This window comes from Dromaius novaehollandiae, chromosome W, assembly GCF_036370855.1.
Source record: "Dromaius novaehollandiae isolate bDroNov1 chromosome W, bDroNov1.hap1, whole genome shotgun sequence".
NCBI lineage: Eukaryota > Metazoa > Chordata > Aves > Casuariiformes > Dromaiidae > Dromaius > Dromaius novaehollandiae.
Window position 1 is genome coordinate 16,423,670 of NC_088130.1, and position 22,027 is coordinate 16,445,696.

General features: G+C 41.5%; 1 protein-coding gene across 5 annotated transcripts in view; it reads right to left on the reverse strand.

Annotated features, from left to right (window-relative positions):
- LOC135323435 (Golgi membrane protein 1-like) overlaps positions 1-21,309 on the reverse strand; it is a 55,506-nt gene extending 34,197 nt beyond the window's left edge. Inside the window, exons 1-2 of one of the 5 annotated variants that reach the window (XM_064500686.1) lie at positions 21,204-21,309; positions 20,429-20,518 (exon numbers count right to left, since the gene is read on the reverse strand). The gene's annotated coding sequence lies outside the window, so the exon portion shown is untranslated. Of the gene's footprint in view, positions 1-1,642; positions 1,819-1,941; positions 2,261-20,428; positions 20,519-20,967; positions 20,986-21,203 lie in introns of those variants that run through there. The other 4 variants (XM_064500688.1, XM_064500685.1, XM_064500689.1 and 1 more) reach the window with 4 other exon arrangements.
- Positions 21,310-22,027: the final 718 nt, after the last annotated feature.

Sequence of the window (22,027 nt, forward strand, 5' to 3'; positions counted from 1 at the left end):
CGAGCGGGAACAAGCAGGACAGACCCAGTGCTCGGAGACACTGCGGGCCTCCTGGGTAACGCTTCGGCCCTCCCCCACCACCGTAATCTAGGAAAAACATCGAAGACTCCCAGACTTGACATCCTAATTTCTTATTCAATGAGCCGGTTTATCTGCTTTGGGGAAAATCATATAACGGATTACTGGGTGAAACGAGATCAGAGGAAAAGAAGGTTTCTGGACCAGGTGTTCTGGTCCGTCAAGACCCGTGGCTGTCATTTCAGTGGCATACCCACACTCCTAACCTATACCTAGACATGACCGGGTAAGACTAAGAGTGTCAGAAGCCGTGTTTGATTAAAAAAAATAATAATATTTTTTAAGTCAATCAGATAGCAAGTGTTTGTGCAACCACTCTTCCAGAAAAAGGTGAGGGTTGGGAGGAAGAGAACAGAGGTGATAAAATGAGTCAGACATAAAATTTTATTTCTAGTTTCATATACAGTTAACACGAAAGCCACTGAAAAGCAAATGTAATTGCTCACTTTCCCTCATGGCTAGATGTTAATGACAAGTATGAGCATTCATAATTACGCTGTCTCAAAGCAGTTACAGCCAATAACAACCTTCATGATTTCAAGGGTATGCTGACTACCAACAGGGATCAGAAAACGTCTAATACACCATCATAAAATGTGGCACTCGAATTTGCTGTCTTTTTCTAGAGCAAGAGTGTTTGGGGGGTTTTTTTTAGTTGTTTAGTGACTTTTTTCCTGGAATTTACAAGTCAAAGAGGTTGAATAAATGTTTTCCAGTGGAGATTTCAAGGCTGCTGGAAACAGGCTCTCTCCTCCTAGTCATCTTTCACAGGAATCCACAAACTGCAGGCTGAAAGGTAAAACACTTCCCTGAAGCATCCAGCAACAGCCACTTTCCAAAGTTCAGTACTTTGGACAAGCGTCTTTTTCCTCTGCATCGTTGCCAGTTTGAAACATTTAAACACAGATGCTGCAGGATGTCATTGAGTCACTATTTGTTTAAAATATCAAATTGCTCTTTTCACAGGAACAGGAAGAAAAGGAGCGGCATTTACAGCCCAACAGGTTCAGCAACTGCATTTGCATCATTCTCAGAAAAAAAAAGCATCATTTGATACTTCTCAGTTCCAGTCTTAAGTCTTCCTGTTCTAATGGATCTTAAAACATAAATACCAGTTCGTAAAAGTATGAAAATACTGAAAAAGTGTATCTCTGTTGGGAGAGAGTAATTGTTACCTGACTCCACTAAGTATTTTCCGTATCAGGCAGTTTACCTTTCCTCTTTTAACTGCCTGCTTTACAAGGAGCTAATAAAACTCACAGATCACCCACAATATGCCACATCTTATTTAATGAATTCTAAAGAATGTAAACAATAATTTACATGTCATATTAAACTTAAACTCGCTTAAACCCCACAAGGTTTGTAGTTAAAAAAATCCTAGGGGTATTGAAGTCTATGCTGATGAAAGAAACGATATAATCAAAGGTAGCTTGACAAAAACTCTTCTAAATTACCCACACGTAAGAGCTCTGAAACATGCTCCCTAGCTGTACTTGCAGATAGCGCTGCTGCTACCTGAAAGAAGTTGTGTATGAAGACAAAATTAGACAAAAAACTATACCTGAGAAGGACCTCAGTGAGCAGTCCGAGTTAAAGTCATCTTTAAGAGAACAGTTTGTGTGAGGTATTTTCTCTGCGCTATATGAATCATCCTGTTCGCGTCACGATTAAGAGTACCCGCACATAATCTTAAAAAACAAGATTAGGAAAAGGAGCAGAGTAGGTTTAGACAGGCAGCGAGGGGGGAAAAAAACCCACAAAATCGCTGCAGCTTCTCCGCCCCAGTAACACCCTGTGTATTATCTTACTGGAAACACCCTCCCCTTAGGAAAAAAAAAAAAAAATCGGCGTTACAAATACCTCTTCCTGAGCGAAGCGCTGCCAAGGCGTAAGATGAGGGGCCATTCAGAAAGATTTGTTCCAAGGTGAAGGTTAATTAACGACCTGAACAAACATCCCCATCTTCGGGTTTTCCGGGAAATCTAACATATGCAGAGCAAGGGGCATCTCCCGAGCACGGGGCCGTGACCACGGGGTTATTCCGAGGACCCTGCGAGCGACACCCCGCAGGGCAAAGGGGCGCCCGGCCGCCGCCGCCCGCGGAGACCGCGCAGGGCCCCGCACCGCCGCCGCCGCTCACCTCGCCGTGCCCGGGCGGCGCCTCCCGGCAGCGGGGCGGGCAGGGGGCGGCGGCGGCCGGCGGAGCGCGCCGCCCCGGTGCCCGCGGGCTCCCACCTCCGCGGCGGGCGCTCCCGCCTGCGCGCGGCCGCCCCGGTGCCCGCGGGCTCCTACCTCCGCGGCGGGCGCTCCCGCCTGCGCGCGGCGGCGGCGCCTCCGCGCCTCATCGCCGGCGTCACCGCGCGCCTCGCAGGCTGCGGGAGCCCCGGGTGGAAAAGCAGAGCGCCCGACATCAGAGGCGAAACGGAACTGGGCAAGACTCCGCGGTACGTCTGTGGCGACGGCCGGGGGGAGCTCTCTGAGCTCAGGAATGTCGGAATAAAAAATACCAGGCAACTACGTTTCTCGCGTTATTACTGACCCAGCCGAATGCTGTGCACCTTCTAGTTGCGAATGCCGTTTCTGTGCGTTAGCCTTTGCAAGTGGGACGTAAACAGAGGGAAAGCAGAGTGTAAAAACTGCTGTAATGCCATGCAAATGAAACAGAAGGCTATGAAATGAAGGCTATGCAATATGCAACGCAATCTAAGCACCGCTGGCAGAAGCAATTATTTTGAGATGAGATATCCTTGATGGAGTCGATCTGCTAGATTTAATAAGTAAACTGAAATTTCTAACTGAACAAAGGGGGCAGACTTGACAGAAGTGACCTTTCATGTATGTCAGGTTTCAGGAAAGATTAGGCTGAATTTAAACCTTTCTGCCATTTCTTACTCAAAACCCATTTTAAATTTGGTCAGTATAAAACCTGCACCCTAGCATTCACCAGAGAAGAGATTTCCTTTTTTAATAATACATACAACAGCTTTGTCTAAATCAGAAACAGGACTTTGGTTACAAATTTAAACCATGTTGGGTTACATTCTTTCTCTCATCCAGTTAGGCAGATATGTAATTTCCTGAGTGGGCCCTTTCTTCTTTTTTTAAGGAAAAATGGCTCCTTTTTCAGCAGCCCAGCATATCTAGAGTTATATTATGACTAAAAACAGGGTTTCAAACAGTTAGGGAACTGGATTGCTTGTGAGATTCATAAAAACAGTGAGTCAGAAAACAGCTCATTCATCTTTGTCATTAAGGCAAGATGATGTTAAAAATAAAAGCTAGTAAAACTATTCCTTAGGAATTCATTGTGCTAGCAGAAAACAGGAGTTTTCATGGACTGTCTGCAGCTGTGATCACTGATTACCTAATTTTGCCCTGCTGGCTTACAGACAGTTAAAAATCCTGGAGACATAACCCCATTATTTTCGCAGTCTTAGGAGGCTGTGTTGAGGAGCAGGAACTCTGCCCAAAAGATCAGGGGAAAAAAGCAAAAAAAAAAAAAAAAAAAAAAAGGTCATTTAGATACAGAAATACCTTGTAAGACTGAAAACCCTACTGACTATAAAACCTATCTTTAGCAGGGACGGATTAAGTCCATCACTGTCTGCTATATGGATCCAAGAAGAAATTAACTTACCAGGGTTGAAAAACACAACACTACGCAGTTTGTGACAAATGATTCTAAGAACATTTAGACACACTAATAGTGATAAGACTAGTTCAAAATATTTATCTGCAGTCCTTACCAGTGTTTCTGAAAATATCAGTAACTGATATGTAGAGGAATTTGTGAAAAGCTCAGACACTGCAGAAAATTGTTCTTATGTAAAAAACTGCTCTATTTATGCTTCATAGCCATCATTACTTTCCTTAAAATTCTTTAAACTATAATGAAAACCCACCTTGTACAAAAATTAGTAGAACATGCAACATTAAAGTTTATTTTTATTTAAAAAATGAATAGTCAGGTATTTTAACAAAGACCACAAAAAAACGCAGAATTTTTGTGAGTTTGTCTTTAAATACAGTTTGGTTTTGTCTTTCAATGTGAATGTGGTAAAGCAAAGAATTCTTGAAAGAAAACCACATGTTTTTGTTCAGAAGAGCAAAATGGATGGAATACAGCAGCCAGACAACTCAACATGAGCTCCTGTTATATGTGCACAGCAATGCTGTGATCTTTAAGACCTATATCCTAACACTTCTTTGGAGCCAGTAAGAATGCACTTCTAATGCGTTAAACCACAATAAAGTAAAGTATCTCAGCAAGAGCTGTTAGGCCCAGTAATAGAAGTGATACATTTAATAATGGGTTGTTTGTATGAGCTTCACGAGACTGCGGGACCCTCAATCAGGGACAGAGCTGGGGTTGAGAATGAAGCCAAGTTTGTACTTGAGACAACTGTACGCTAGAGCTGTGTGTTAGGCACTTACTACTGCCAGAATACCGCATCTGAAGAGCGGGGTCTAGAAGTAATGTAATTTACAGAGAGTTGATGGAAGTGGATCACCTGCATAATTTGTACATTCAACAGATATTTGTGAAAACCAAAACTACTGATTATGGCTGAAGAAAGAAAATTAGACATGTATTGAGACAGAGGGATTAGAAGTACCCAAATCTGTAAAATACCAGTTACTGGTAGCTGGCATAGTCGGGAAACCAGGATGTGTTCACAGGGGAGAAAGTCAACAAAACAATTGTAAAAGAAAAAATATTTTTATTTTTGTTGGAAACATTAAAACTGACTGTAGTGCACATTCTTTAAACACTAAGAGTTACCATGTGAAAGATAACAGTATTCAACACAAGCTTTTATTAAATAAGTCTTTGTCACGTTGCTAGGACTCTGCATGGGAACTCTACCATAAGCAGTAGGTTCTGATGGATGTTAAAATGTCTCCCCAAAAATACCTGAGGTGCAAAGTACTTTGCAGCTGGTGTTGTGGAAAGAGTACATCTAGTCTTTCTGAAACCCCTGGACAAATAGATCAGAAGAGTTAATCCATGTGAAAAAATTGTTCTGAAGTGTAGAAGCACTATGTCTCCAGGGAGTAACTGACATATAACTGCTTGACATGTCCAGTCTACTGTTTTAAATATTACCAAGCCAGTGTTGTGCGTCTGTGCTTCATGCAGCATTCCTGACATTTCCATTACCAAACAAAATTAATGCAGAAAAAAGGACCTCTTTCTCTTTTCTATTTTAGAAAATATCCTTTCTAATTTTGCATTGTCCCTATCTTATTAACATAATTAAGCAGAAGGCTGCAAATTATTTATGTTTCTAACACATGGGAAAAAGAGCATTTTTAAGAACTACACGTATAAAGGGCATAGTTCTTGGATGGGTCCAGCCCTTCAGGAAATTTTAACAGGATATAGTACCTCAGTGGCCTGGACGTAGAGTACATCTCAAACATAGAAAGTGTTTTCTTTTCCATGGTATGTATGCAATCTTACATGTATTCTGAGTTTCCTGATGCCTATAAAATGAATTGTAACCATAATCATAAAATCCGTTGACCACAAATGCAGCTCATCTCTTCTTTGATCTGTGTTGTCTATGAATGTGCATGAGAGACATGGATGTAGCCTTTACTTCAAATTCCGTACCTCTGCCTACGTGTGAAGAAGTTTATATTGTTAAATTATCCTTCCTTGCAGACAGGAGAGAAAAACAGACTTCTTAGTGTCCCTTGTACAACTAGCAGTTTAATAACCTCAATCCTGAGGAGGTTATTCACTCATAACTCATAACTTTTTTTTCTCCCTAACCTTCATTACGATCATTTGAGCATATGCACAGGTAATATGTAACTTCTGTAAACAAATTTCCCCACGAATGCTAAAGCATTCATCTTTGAATACATACACTCCCACAGATTCAGTTCAATGTGAGCCACATCTCTCCTGTCACCTCTCCAATAACACAGAAAGACTGCTTCCTTCATCTTTTTTTTAAAAAGTGAGTTTTCTTTCAGCAGCTTTGATCAGGTAAGACAGCATTGGTCTAGCAGGGAGAGATCAGCTTCTAAGAACTTTCATACTAATCCTGTCCTTGCCATTGGTTTCCAGGCAGACTGAAGGCAAATAATTTAAAATCTTAGGTTTGAAAATGACTATCCACCTCATAGCCAGGGAAATGATGTACCATTGGTGTAGAGCGAGTTTTGGTATTTGCTTTTCACTTTTATATATATATATATTTTAATAATATCCTTTTATATATGTATATACACACACACATAAAGGATTTATATAAAGAATATATATAATATCCTTAAGATGATCCACAAGAGTTGATGAGAAAAGGCAGTGTTTGACAATTGCAGTGATTCCTCTGTGCTGAAAAACTCTAACTGTAACTCCAAATTCTGGCCTAGATGAAGCTAGATTTCGGACATTATTTTTAACTCACCTTTTTGGTCACACAAAATAACATTGTAATGATAGATTTGTTCTGGCTGTCCAGGCTGAATTCATTTTCATTTTAGGCACAGTCCTTCCCCTGCCCTCTCCTTCATCCCTTTTCCCCCCCTCCCCCGAAAAAAAATCTAAAAAAGGATTAAGGCATAGAGAAAACAAATTTATGAGAAATTCAGTTGAAGTAGATCTTGTGTTTGCATTCTACACCTCAGCTGGGATTTAACTGAAGCTACTGAAATATGTTTTTAGTTGGGCCCACCTTTCCATCAGTAAAATCCTGTCCCTCCTGAAGCCCAAAGAACTTCAGTCACTTACTTAACCAAGGCCACAAATTCATTTTGTGTCTGTTGCAGTCAGAACGTCTTTTCAGGATCAAAGGGAAAAAAGATCTTAAAGGACCGAGCTTAAACAAACAGTGCTTCACTGTGCTAAAGGTGCTGATTATGCTTTTTGATCCTGACAGACTCCTTGCTGTGCCCTTCACTTCTTCCTCTCCAAAGCAAATTGAGAATAAGGGAATCAGCAGATCAGTCTACATGCATGTGTATCTTACCTGAAAAGCCTACCATTCTCTATTAGTAACTGAAATAGGTCCTGCTAAGGAAATCTGAAGAAGTTAGACCTATATCCCAGTCTCTTTTCTGCTTCATCCTTAAGGATCTATTTTCAATAGATCTTTTGATGTTTGTATATTCTTTTACCTTTTGAATCATATGAGATAGGGAGCAATTCTCAAAATTTTGCAGAGAAATAGATTATCTTGAACCATTTTTTCTAATATGCTTTTTCCTCCAAATGACAAGCTAAAACAATCCAAGTCTCATTATCTTTTCACTAAAACCAATAATCAGAAAAATCTAGTATGTTGTTCTGCTTCCTTAAAGTTACTGAAAACACTATGGCAGAACAGGAAAACCGGTCATGAGATCATGCTCTGGAGACCTATAACCAAAGCACTGTCAGAAGGTCACTATCAACCAGCAAAGGCATAAAAATTCAAACTACTGAAGGAAGACATTAACCACACATTGGTGGGAGTAGGGTCAACTGCTTTACCATACTATTAGTCCTAAAGATATCAAGCAACAGGAGTGTAAGTCCCCAGGGCATCCAATGAAGTTCAAGATGTAACACATTCCATTTTTCCCATATTCCATTAACTTAAATTGCCAGACATGTCTCTTTACTCTTGACAACACCTACCATGCAACATCATGCACTGTAAAGTTTGAGGATCCCACCTCTGAGGGTGTGATTTTCCTGAGCATCTGATCTCTAAACTGAAAAAATGAAGTTTTGTACTCTAAGAGACAGAAGTTTTACAAAATCGCAAAAAACATGAAGGCACAACGTGGGTGGAATATGTATGGCATAAGTGTGGTCTCATTTTTTTTTTCATGTTAGTGAGTCATGGTCATACACCAGCACCAGAGAGGGCAGAGGTGCTGAAGGCAGCTGCTGGGAGATAGACAATCTCCCCTGCCTCCTGTCTCCCTCCTCCCTGCCTCAGAAGGGAGGGCATGTAAAATCCAAAGTACACACCTCAGAAGTGCTGAGCATCTTACAAGGTAGAAAAGACCACATTTGCACATTTCTAAATAGTAGGCAAAAAAGGAATATGAATTTATATCTTCTCTTCTCTTCTGCACAATATGTAAATGCACACTGACCTAAGTGTACATTTAGGGTCTGATTTTGTGCCAAAGAAACTTATGGCTGTCCAGCCACTTGATGTCATCCTATGGTCTGCATGTTACAGAAAACACATCTTAATGATCTCATTTGGCCTTAAAAACATATCCAACAAATCTTCAACTGAAATGGGTGCAGGTTGAAGCCCTCAATAAAACTTAACCCTTTCCCAAACAAATTAACCTACATAATGAAAGCTTTGAAAATCAGCTATGAAGTAAGAATTTTCTGGTATTAATACCATGAAAATGGAATTACTATTCACTATTTAGTTCAAGTAGCATACATATTCTGGTGTTTTTAATTCTCTCACTCATTAGACACTGGATTTACGTGCAGTGCTTTGTACTAAGCTGGAATTCAGTTCCTAATTGGAAATGAGAGTAATTATGTGCTACAAGAATTAGTACCAGGTAGTGTTTTCTACTTTCATTTTAAAAGAAAACCCTCTGAGTATTTCATCTGGTTTCCAGTCTCTGGGTTTGCACAGAGAGAAACCTTCTATTTAGGTAATAATTCTGTCATGTTAAAAACAAAACAAAGCATGCACAAATAAAGCAACAATTAGAAAGCAAAGAACAGTTAATTTGCCATTACAATGGTTTTCAGAAGAACTGCCAGCTGAAACTGAACTGTGGTCTTGCATTATCAAAGCCCAGACATATTATTACCGATTAATACCGACGGGTTTTCTTTGCCTTTTCCTGTCCCAGCCTTTGTACAGTCTCCCTGAGTAACCCTGTATGCTGGCCCCAGGCATAGCTTCTGCAAATGGCAGCGTCATACTTCTTCAGCTCTTGAGAGTCTGCCTCCAAGTATCAGTCCTCTTGTTTAATTGCATAGCCTCCTTTAGAGAAAAAGCCCAATATGCTCTGATACAGTAACATAACCCTCATGGTAAATGTGGACTAGCTGTAATACTTGCAGTTAGGCATGCTGATCTTTCCAGAACAAAATCAACTTCTATTAATCCTCTGGAAAAGCAGTAAAAAGAAGTTGGCAAAGAATGTGTTGGCTTTGAGAGCTGGATAGCTGTCCAGCTTCCTCGCCAGATTATCTGTCAGCTTCACTGCATGACAACTTCCTGTCCACCTTGCTTCTGTCTTCGGTATGTGGGCAGCTTCTGGAAATAGGTTTTTATTCATAGAATTTCTCTGAAGGTTGCTTCGGGGGGTTCATTTTTTAATGTTATTCTTCAATACTAGTTGCTGCCATTTTCCCTTAAAAAGCAATACCCACACTCAATTGCTGTATTCACTCTTGATAGTTCATGTGAGACACCTATGTAGCAAGAGTTAACTCATTCTTTTCTAAAACAACATATGAAAAGTGGAGGAAGAGGAGGCACACAACACTACTACAAAATTAAAACATTACAAAATTCGTCCCTGATTTTCAATATTTTTAACTTCCATATGTGCAAGCCAGTAAGAGGAATACAACACACACTTTCCTGTGTATATTATACTGCTGGAAGGATTCCTGTGATACCAGCTGCATATGCAGTAAAGCATGCCAAATGTACAAGCATTTGCCGCAACCTTGTACATATAGATGTACAGTCACGTACACAGGTCACAGGCTGAGCCTGTCCTTCCTCGCGTACAGACTGCTCTTTGCAACACTTCGGCTATTCGACTGAATTTCAGGAAGTGCAAGTTCTACCCTCACCTCTGCTGTGCACAGTGAAAATATAAGTCAATCTCTCTATGCCTCAATAGGTCAGAACAGTAACACTCTTTTCACCTAATAAGGGCACTGAGAGGCTTAATTTACTAGGCAGAACACAGGGCTAGTGTGGTATAAATACACAAAGCTGGGTAAAGGTTACAAAAGCTCTCCCCAGTCTTGAATGTCCACCTAGAAACAGTGATCTTGGTCCGTATTTTCTAGAACTGTCGGAGCAGCAATTCTGCAGGGAATGGCAGTGATAACTAACATAGTAGCTAAGCACAGTATTGGCTAAGATTCCTCATTTCAGCTTAGAGGAAGCTATAAAATGTAAAGATCAACTTATCATTGCTTTGTGCCAGGGTTTGCGTTATGTAACAGGATATGGTAATGTACAATAAAGTGCCTGTGTAACGACCCGTCAGCCACAGTACGTTGCTCTGACAATGCATCTTGGTACAGGGGACTGGTCTCTAGACAGTACAGGCCAATTTACACCTCTTTATATAAACTCTGCGCTACTTTATACACAATATGTGTACTGTGTATGCTGGTGTAGGGAGGAAAGAGAAGCAGCGATAGAGGGAATTGCTAGAACTGGAAAAGCTGGTGGGAAATTGAGGATTTTCCAGGAAGGCAGTCTATCTATGAACGCAGGAATAATAGCAAGGCAGAAGAAAAAATAGTTTCTCTTGGCTTTTCAGAAGTTCAAAACACAAGTATCATACCGCGGTATTCGGTTAAATGAAGGCAATTCTGCGTTTGCTGGGACTGGTGCCTGCGAGGCACAAGTGCCTGTTTGTGAACCTGATTTGCTATCTCAGGGGTCACAACAGGGAGCTAATAGAGAATGACAGCCTTACAAATGATTTAGCACCAAGACAAAGCACAACATTTCTACCATGGTTGCTAGCTAATTGTCCACACTTGTGCTGCAACTGCTGCCAAAATTAACTCACTGGCTACATCAGTCAAATCTCCTTTTGCCACCAGCAGTCCAAAGATGGTATTTACAGGATGCCACTGAAACTGAGAGAAGGGTGATTCTGCACCGCCAACACAGCAGCAGGAATACAATACCTTAGGAATGTGCAACGACAACAGTATTTCCAGCTTTTGCACCCTAACAATATCGGTACCACAGTAAATCTGAAGGTTCAGATTACATATAGCTTTTTTGGCATTCTGCCTCTTCTACAGACTTACAACAATTGATACCCCACAACAGGCATATTTCCATAAAACCCACTGATTTTGCATCACTCTTATTTGAAGAGACATAAGCAATTAGGAAATAAAAATGCAGTGTATGAAGATAGCCACCAGATGGTAGCAACCACAGAGCACAGGTGTCTGTTAAATTTCTCAATTATACGGGATTTCTTGAAAACATTAACGCTTACACATCTGTTTATACGTAAGAACTCAACAGGATGATCTGTAAACAACTACATAAATGAGAAAACTGCTAAAACTCTGCTGCACCAAAAATACCAGTGAGAAGCATCTTCCATGGTGACTCTGCTCCTGCTGGTAGAACATACACATGTCCATTCTGACAAACAGGTGATATTTATACATCAGAGAAACAAAATCAGGATGTTTGCAAAACTCGGAAATATGGTTCACTGTTGTATTCAATCAACTGGTTGTTGTACTGTCTGATTTAATCTAGGGTCAAAAAGCCTCTGGTATTTACTAAACTCTTTTGCCTACAAGTCTCTGCATAAAGGTTGGAAGAATGAACAGTGGAAGAACTTTTTTGAGGACGTTCATCCACCACTCTATGGCAATATCATCTGCTCACTGCAGCAACAGCGAGGCACTGGCCTCTAGACTGTTCTAGGCAGACATGTAAAAATATGCCCTGTCCCATAGACAAAAAACCAAATTCTAATAAAATACTGTAGTTTGTTATTTTCTAGACCCTGATTTAAAAGCTATAAGGGGTGGATCTTTCCCTAAAGTCACACTCTCCCTGAGCACCAGATCAAGGTAACTTTTAGGGAACACAGGCTTCCAAAACTGAGTGCATGTAAAAGGGAGAGAGCATCAGGCCTTTCTGGAGGTTCCTTGGGCCTGTGTTCCTAGGTGAAGCTCAAAAACTTAACATCTCTGTGCATTATCGCCAGTCTAGGTCAGGTGACAAAACCCCAAATGGTGGACAGGCTGCCTTGCCAGCACTCCGATGCTATGCCATCACTGCCAGGCAAATTACTGTTACTTTGTTTCTAGAGCTTCCTTGTTTAGGAACTGAGACACTGACAGGAAAGAAGATACTAGGTTTTGAAGAATTCAGGATGTCTCTGCCAGCTCTGCACAAGGATGGCCATGCTACTTTGCCTAAGTGACACATACTTCTGAAACACTGATGTTTTGCATCAGAGCCATGAGGTGTCATTTGGGATCACTATGGTTTGTATGCAAAGTATGCAAAACCAGCAGTTTTGGTTTCTGTATCTGGAGGTAAATTGCTGTAAGTTGGCTAACTCCAAGTTGTTCTTCATCCTGATGCTGGTCCTCTCTTGGGTCCAATCTCCACCTCTTCCCTTGAAATGGTAATAGCAGCTGGTAGTTCTGCAGTGGCAGTATATATCCCCCCAACAAGATCCCATCAGTGCCTCCAAGTTAATACGTTCTGTCTGGATTCCTTTGCTGGTTTCCGAATAGTGACGATAGTAGGGGAAGTAGCAAAGACACTGACTTTATTATAGATAATCCTTTGCTCCTGCTTCTGCCACCTGCTTTGTCATGACAGAAATAAAGGCACATCTGCACCTGTCTTCTCCTTTTCACCAGATCTCTCTGCCACAGGGACTATAGTTTTCAGTGATAAGAGCTATTAAGTTTAATAGTGTTCCATCTTTCCTTCAGAAAATTAGATGATTTCATTACGACAAGTGATGCAGCACAGGGGAACACATATGGCCCAGAACAGTCTTGGAGCTCATCAGATCTACGTGCCATTCATTCCACCATCTCAAGAAGCTCTTTGTGGCCAACCCCTGTAGAACTGCAGTCAGAGCTGGCCCTGATCCAACATCCATAGCCCTTTATAGACTTGAAGGCTCTAAAAATAATGCAATTGAAATAATACACTCAAAACGAGAATGCGACAGCCAGCTGGAGCAAAGCTCAGTACAGTGCCTGAGGAGCAATTAAGTGGGGACTAATTGCATCGATCATTTCTCTTCCCTGATTGTATGAACATTATTTTTAACAGTCTGGGATCAGCTGCAAGTACAAGTGACTACAGACCTTAGAACCATTTCCCAGGCTATCACTGACAACAGACTTGTGCCTGTTCCAGAATATGCCAGGATGTAAGGAGAGTGCAAATGTGTTACTTTTTTTTGGAACAGCTTCTCAGCAGAGACCGCAGACCCTGTGTTGGCCATGATCTTTGTGCCGCCCTCCCCATTAATATTATTCTCGCACCACCCAAAGAAGGAATTTTCCAAAATCTTCTGACAAAACAACCTAGCAGAAAAACAAAAACCATTAAAGAAAATAACCATTTCCTAGCTAGACCTCTAACTCTGCAACTCCTACATCTACTTTCCAAGTGGTTGCCATTTCAGGTGGGAAGGATGATCCAGGCCATCTACATTCAATTTCAATCACCCTGCTCTCTCTACACAAAGCAATCCTTGAAGCAACTGGAAAAACAGCCTGGCAGCTGTTCTTTTGTGAATCTGTGTCTCTGCTGTGATTTGTGCCACATCCCCTACTTCTGCCATGCTTCACGCTCTACCATTTTTTCAGAAACATGCGGGCTCTTACTTTAAACTATGCAATCTCTTATAAAAACCACAGAAACAGACTTGCACCTGCATTACAAAGAATTTATAACTGTCCACTGTGACAGTCACTTACATGTAGCCCCATGCATGCTACTCTGGCAACGCACAAGACCCTTACCAATCAAGGGAAGCATAATTTATATCTGCTTCAAGGCAATACGTGTTTTACAAGGCATAGTAAAAGAGACTAAAGGCAAGAGCTCTTGAATATTGCTTCCAGCTGTTATACTCTGTCCATCTGACCTTGGGAGATCAGACTCTATACTACATGTATTTGTTTTTTACAGTGTCTCTAATGCTTTTTAGCTGGTGAGGTCAATAACTGAGCAGTGTGTATATGTGCATGACACATACCACAACTGAAGTTTTAGAGAACAATATGAAACAAAACAAGTATCTTATCAAGATAACACTAACAAGACAGGTACATTTACTTGCTATGCATTGGGAAACAAACAAACAGAAATGTCCATTACCCTGTTAAAGTTCTTGCAACTTTCTCTTACACTGCCCTCTTTGTGCTCACAGCCTGAGTTGCCATGTGCCTGTTTCTGAGAGCTTGGGGATAGCCAGTAAAATCCCCACTGAGGGCTTTGAACAGGTGGATGAATGCAGAACACGATCACTGTCAAGCATTACTTAAAAAAAACTATTGATACAAAATACAAATAAGAGCTTCTTCTCATTTGCTTTCCCTCCACTAACTTCTCAAAAGACTCTTACAATAATTTAACATGTTTAAGCTCATCCATGAATTTTAAGCATCAGAAATAATGACAGCCTAAGCTGACCTCCTTGACATTGACCAATCCTTGTTTTGTCCTAGGAGATCTTCAAAGAGCTCAAGAAAGCTTCTTTCCTGCAAATTACAGACAGTGAACCATTATGATATTGCTGCCACTGAAATACATGTGCTACCAGTGCTGTTTCCTTTTGTTTTTACAGGCACTTGTTTTAAGGTCTACATATGCTTTAATCTGTGTTACAAATTCCACTCCAGCAATATAAATAGGTCTAAATAAAAATGAGATGCACACTGCGAGTGCATTAGTAGGTGCAGGAAGAAAGAGAGGTAAAGAATCTGCATTATTGTTCTGTAGATCACTTTATGGAGGACAACACGCCTCCATCAGGCTTGTGATGCAGAGTCTCCAGGAGCTGTTAGAATCTAAAGCACAGTCTTGCCTTTTGACCACATTAAAACATCTCCTTCTTTTTAAAGGAATCATTTCTATTATCCTTCTTCAGCTAATACTCTTTTGCATGCTATTTTTCAGAAGCAGTGCTTTCTCCCAGCAGTACATGTCTGGTGAATCAAGCTACATGTCCTTTCAAACCAAAATTCTATAGCAGGAACAGTTTTTATCAGAAAATAGCCAGGAAACTCAGTGAATATTATCTTTCTGAAGTCAGAAGAAATCCATTTCACGCTTTATAACTCTAATCCAAAGTTCACCGGAGCCTGTGGGTTTTCATTGCCTTTGATGGGTTTCAGATCACTAAAAAAGTAACATGAAGTAGTACACCACCACCTAGCTGAAAGCCTCTGGGTGGTGATACTATAAAGCCGTGCAAAGCACAGCCCAGCTGAGGTTTTCACACAGCTCCTTCCCACACCTCCTTGTGCTTCTGAGAAGAACCCTTTACAGCTTTTAGAGTAAATCTGAAATCTTTACATAGCTCTCACCAAGTGGGATTTCTGTGAGAATGACTAGAGGTGGGTAGCTAAGGGAGCGTTAGCCCCTCTTTCCTCACATATATTCATAAACACCATCTGGTGCAGCAGGGCTTCATCCAGGCTTGGTATCTCATCCATGCAGAAATGACTGTCCTCATCTGCTGTGTTTAACAGTCACATGTATCTCCAGGGAATCACCTACTTGCATGATGAAGACAGAGGAAGAGCACAATTAGGCAACTACCAGCAGCAGAGACCTTCGAGCAGCCTGGAGAGAACAGGCATGGGTGTGATGGGCACCCATAAAGAGGGGAGTCTTTGTGGACAGGCAAAACACCTGCAAGGCTAATCAAAACTGACAATCAGGCAAGCCAGAGATGTTGCTAACGCTCAGGGATGGGGCTGCGAGTTTGGCAGAGATCTTCTCTCTAATCCAGACCGAGGGAATCCTGTTGTAAAACAGGAGAGCCTATTGGGTCAAAGGAGAACGGAGAGCAAGAGGAGGGAGAAATACAGCAGGGAAATTCAGTCCTGAGGCAAGGAAGGCTGAAAGAGGGGCTGTCCCCTCGCCATTTACCCATTTGTGAGTGAAGGCTGAAAAGAACAGACAGTGAGAGAACAGGTGATTAAAAAACCCACAAGGTATTGTTTGGAAAGAAGGCAGAAGATAATCAAGAAAGAGAAGCAAGGAATAAGAAAACATAAGGAGTGAGAGAAATGAAAGGACAGAAGAGGAAGGACAGACTTGAGTTCCTCAGTCTAGGCAGGATTTCATAGCACAGGGCACAACCTGCCTAAGTAAGTGAGCAGCCTGACCGGGAACATACCTGCGCGCTCAGGATCACATCTGACCCAGGGACATCTCAGACAGCAGTTAACCGAGCCATGCTCCCTGAACTGGGAATTATGTATCAACAGAAAGACATAATACTTGTCATACAAACAGTAACTGTTATTTTCTTGGAGAGACAAAGAAATATGTGCCGTTTGTCTGATGGCTTAGATTTCCCTCAAGCTACTCCATTTCTGCGGAGCAGTGAAATCTTTGGGCGAGAAAGTCATTTTTTTCTGCTCTATTTGTACAGCATGAGGAAGTTATGCTCCAGGCTCAATTTCAAGCTACTACTACAGTCTAAATAATAATTAAAAATAATGATAACTTTTTAATTGCATAAGGCACTTACAGTTTTATTTGCTGTCTGCTGCAGTCATTCCCATTTAAATTCACAACGTAGAACAGGATATGCAGGATAAACAGAGACAATTATTGAATCCTTAAAAATCAAAGGGAGAATGTAGTCTGTCTCCTTAGATGTTCCCTCTAATATCTTCAAAGATCTGTAATTTGCTTCTCTCCACACAGCTTGGGAAGGCTTCTTTCTCTTCACCATGCTTTTATACAATTTCCATTGCAGTCCCCTCAGATTGTGGAAAAACACATATGGTGTTTCTGACGCTAGCAATAAGGTATGTATTATGTTAGCATATGTGTAATACTACTGTTTCTCAGAAAAAGTAGAAGTACACTGTAACAAGGCAGAACAGTGACTTCCCTGTGCTAGAACTTAAACTGAAGTTCAGACCCAAGTCTGAAGTGAGGTATCCACACTAGTAAATGCCAGCTTGGGATTTTTTTTTTTTTTTAAGCACCCTAGGTCTAGTCCTGCTCCCACTGAAATGGGTAGAGAAATTCTTACTGATTACAAAGTCAGGAGGAAAAATATTTCACACATTGTTATCACCACCACCACTGTTTGGCACCCATGTTGCCAGTTTCAGTCAGTAGGTCAAAAAGCAACTAGACATCAAAACTTACTGACTGCATCCCCTCACGGATGTGGAACGCTGGCAGATCCATGAAGACACATTTGTACTTATGCTGCCTATGTTACATCTGTTATTGGAAATTAAAAATAGATCTTATCTCAGCTCAGCCCTGTTTCATCCTGCTTCCATGTTAAATCCCCCTTGGTCATCTAGGTATGGATTTTGTTGCTGTTGGCCTCCAGGGAACATCTTGATGGAGAAAGCACAAGAACCAATTGAAACCTGCAGCCTAAATGTTCATCTGCCTCTTGTGAACCATAACAAAGTGGATGCTATGGCAGTCTTCAAGTGCAAAGTATCCTCCCTCAAAATTACTGTAACTCATGGTAGAAACCATATTGTGTCTCCTCTAAATTGTTCCTTGGAGATTTGAGGTTATATCTGAGAATTCAGAAGCTATAAAGATGGCTTTAACTTTTCCTGAGTTAAGCGGGAAGGCCACTTAGTGCCATTAAACTGGCATTTTTCTTAGACATACACACAAAGAGGAAGAGTAAGATATTAAACAGTTACAAAGCCCAAAAGTACATGGGTGTGGGGCAGGGAGTGATATGGTTAGTGTTGCTTTGGCACAGATTCTCCACTCTGCTGTTCAAGCGGGAGCAAAGATCATTTGCTGTGGGAGACTCTCCAAGCAGAATGATCACAGTGTATGGAAGCCATCAGCTGTAGCAAATCCATTAAAAAAAAAAAAAAGGTCTCTTAAAAAGTTAGAGTTAACAACAAGGTGACATTCAAGTACTATTGATTTGAGAATCCTGCTTTGTTTAAACCAGAGCAAAACTGTTTATATGGATCCAACTCCCACCGATATCCAAGCCAAGAATCTCACTGAATTCAATGTCAGGAGCAACTGACAAGTTTAGGAGAATTACTCGACTCCGTGCACAAGGACCAAACATAATACGCCATGGGTATGAGCAAATTCCCCAATGCCTATCATGATTTTGTTTACCTTTTAGATATTTGTTACAAGTTTTTTTTAAAGAAAAATAAATATTTGGTTTAGATAAATGTAGCAGATTGATTGTTTACTTTTGCTTTAACAAGCCTATTTTTCCATTTCCCAAATGGAAATTTGGGAAATTCCCAGAAATTCAGGTTTCTGTTATCTGGAAATGATCTCAGAGTATAATATCTTAGTTCTCATATTCAGGAACTGTCTCTTGAAGCTCAATCTCAGTTATTTTCCTTCTTATAATTTTTATTCTGTTGCTCCTGGCTAATCCCGTATGTGCTATTCAGAGACATCCATAAATAAACATCAGTACAGACTGCTCACCTTCAGAAGTGTGTACTTTAGAAATGGAAGAAGTCTCAAATGATGGCTGGGGTGTTTCCTCTTTCCTGAAATGTTGCTTCTTGCATAATATCTCCCCATTCAAACATTTGTGTTGGATCAAAGAAACTGGCATAGGAAGGCAATTTTTGACCAAAAACACATATGGGAGTATAAGTTTTTGCAGTGGGTTACAAACATAAGATTTTTTGTGCCCTCCAGCAACAGTTATTTTTGATTTTGATTTAGACAGCTGTTTGAAGTCCTCAGATAACCAACTGTCTGGGATTCTCGTTTCTGTTCTTGGTGATTCAGCATTTTCCTTTGCAACATCTATTCGTGAACAACTGTTACTAATAGACTCATCTGAGAACAAGCTTTGTTCTTCATATGCTGCAGTATCCCAGTGGTTAGATTTTACTGCTGACTGTATAGTATGGAAGAGAGAGATGTGTGTTTGCTCTAAAATTAACTGGTACTTCTGCTGCTCATTTTTAATATTTGTGAGAGATGACAACAATTCTGACACCTGAAAAAACACAGGACATTTTCCACATTAATGGCCTGAACTGTAAAAATGAAGTCTGTGGATGACTTTCAAGTTTTCTTTTTCAAATACTACTTCTTTTATTTGTTAAAAAACAGGAATTCTGATAAGAGTCACAGTTTGGTAGCCACTGATCTATACACAATACCAAGAATCACCCTTGCCACAAAGATCTTGCAATCTAAACATAGGCTAGAAAATAATGAAGGGCTAGAGATGAAGATAAGAGCAACATGATCATATGAGATATAATGAGCAGTGCCCCCAGTGCTCCACAGTAATGACAAAGGCAAACACTTTCAATTGCCTTTGTACCATCATGTAAAGATGTTTCTTTTCTGATGTTTGTAACAGACTGCAGATGTCAACTACTCCATGAAAAATCTCTAACATTTCTACTATATGCCTCGATTAATAAAATTGTCCAAAACTAGTTTAAAAACATAATTTGTCTGGAACAATGTGTAAGGCTACTTGTATAAAACAGATCACTAAGGGTGAGAAAGGGAACCTAAGGAAGCTGTACCATTTTGTATCCTACATAGCTCATGTCAGTATCCAGTGCCAGCCAAACCCTTACAGGAAGTTATAAAGAAGATGACCCAAATAACAAGTAGGATGAGCTATCTGCTTGCTGTCATACACTATTACTGGATCCAAATATTATTCATTACAAGTCATGTTATGTTACAGGAAACTCAGAGAAACTGAGCCTTTCTATATAGACATTAACAGCATTTTTAGATTAGAAACTAGTTAAAGCAGAATGCCTGTTTTCTGGATTGGAATTGAAAAAAAAAGTCATTTTAGTTTATTCAGATAGGACTCAAAGTTTATGAAACAAAAAAACAAGCAAGCTGTTTCCATGAAGATCAAAGCACATCGAAGTGCAAAAAATCTAAGGTAAAAAGCAGAATCAGATACCTGGCTCTTACTGAGCTTGTGACCAAATGTACGGATACATACAGCACCACTGAGAAAGAAACAAAGTGATCGTTCAATATTTACTATGCACATATCACAAATAATTATTTTTCTCACACCAGAGGCAAATGATAGGAGCTGAAATACTATGCTCATAAATCCTGAGCTTGTAAGAGTAAACTGCTGTAAGTTCTGACACAAATTCTTTTTGGATATAAAAATCAGCACAAATGTGCTTGTGACTTAAAAATTCACTTGTATTTTCTTGTTCAACATTGTTACATCAAAGTCTAGAATTTTCTCACTCTAACAATGCCAGTATACATACTGAAGACAGTTTTGAACAAATAATCATTCAGCACTGTAGCCAACCTAGCTAACCATTTGGCATCTAGCCATCATACAAAAAAAAAAAAAAACCCAAAAAACAAAAAAGATGAAAGGAAGTAGATGACAAAAAGCCTACAAACTAATGTTACACTGTTAAAGTACTCACTTTCCAACCAGGAAAGAACAATTGTTTCTTTTGCTCTGTATCTTCTGGTAGTACATCATTCCTAGCTTCATCCATTGGACCTTCGCTGTGCTGAAAAAAGAAAAGCAACTCTAATTAGCACATAAAAACATGAAAATTATAGAGAAACAGGATTAAGAGGAAAGGATGAACAGCAAAAATACAAGTGTCCTGAACTAGGTAGAAAGTGAGTGAGTCAATCCAGTGTTTCCCAGACAGGCTCACAGGCGTTAAATATGGTCCTGTTCTGTTACACATCACAGATCTTCACCAACCAGAATTTAAAACCTTCTCAGGAAAGGCAGGATTTCTCACTTTCCTTGAGAGATGATTCCCAGGCCAAGGGCTTTCAACACCAAGCTCACCATAAAGCACTAAATTTTTCTCCCTTAGCTTCATTCTTTATTTCTCCATTTTCCCTTTTCCTGCCATAAAGCAGCGCCCTGCTCCCTTACGGCCTCTGCACTCCTGTGGACAACCATTTTCCCCTCTCCTTTTTGTCACATTTTGCCAAGACACACCAGTGCCTTCTAAGGCGGCTGCACGGGTTTCCCCACCGGCCCTGCGTGGCTGGCGCGCTCGCCCCAATACCCCTTTCCGCACGGAAGCCTGGGGCGAGCGGGGCAAACCCCCGGGCTTTCCTGCCCACGGCGAGGGCCCGCAGGAGGCCCTCACCCCGCCCGCCATGACCACAGCCCCGGGCGCCGCCCCGCCCCGCCCGCGCGACACGGCGGTTACGAGGAGAGGCGGAAGCCACCTCTGTGAGCAGCGCCCGGACGCAGCCCCGCCGCAGCCGCCCCGGGCGCCGCCCTGCGCTGCGGTCCTCCCTCCCTTCCTCACAGAGCCCGCGCCGCGGGGGCGGGGCAGCAGGCCAAAGGAGCGCCCTGATTGGCGCCCCGTGGAGCGGGGCGGGGCCGCGGGGTCAGGGAGCCAATAGCTGCTCGGGGCGCTGCGGCAGGGAGCCGCGGAGCCGTTGGGGCAGCGGCGGCCCGGGTGCCATGGCTGCCGCGGGCGGCGCCGCAGGGGGTCCCACACCTCCTGGTCTCCGGTGGGCTCCCATCCTTCTTCTCCGCCCCTCCCGCAGGAGGGGAGGGTGAGGGTTGGTGCCTTCTACGCAGCCAGCAGCAAAGGGAACTCCTGCCTTAGGGGAACGTGGTTCCTAGCTCCTATTTAATGAATATAACCAACTGTTTATGGGAGAAACGCCTCAGGCTTCTGGGCTGTGAAAAGTGACCTTCAGTAAACGGCAGAGCAGATTGCCATGAGGACAGATACAATACTTAGTAGTGTTAGCTGGCCAAATATTTCACCTGGCCTCCACCCTCAGGCTAAAAATTCCTCATTTTCTATATATTTTCACTCTCCTCTCATCTCCAGCCCAAGAGACCAGTTTCTTGAATCAAGAGGGCCACGCTCTGCGCCAATCTGTCTTTAAACAGCAAGGGACAATGCAGAAACTCCTTGAGCTAACACAGCCAGAGGTATTAGCAAACCAGGAATGAAGCCACAGCCCATGCAGTGCACCAAACTCCCTCAAATCAGAACTCAGCTCAAGCAGGTTCCCACCAGAGCGCCATTTCC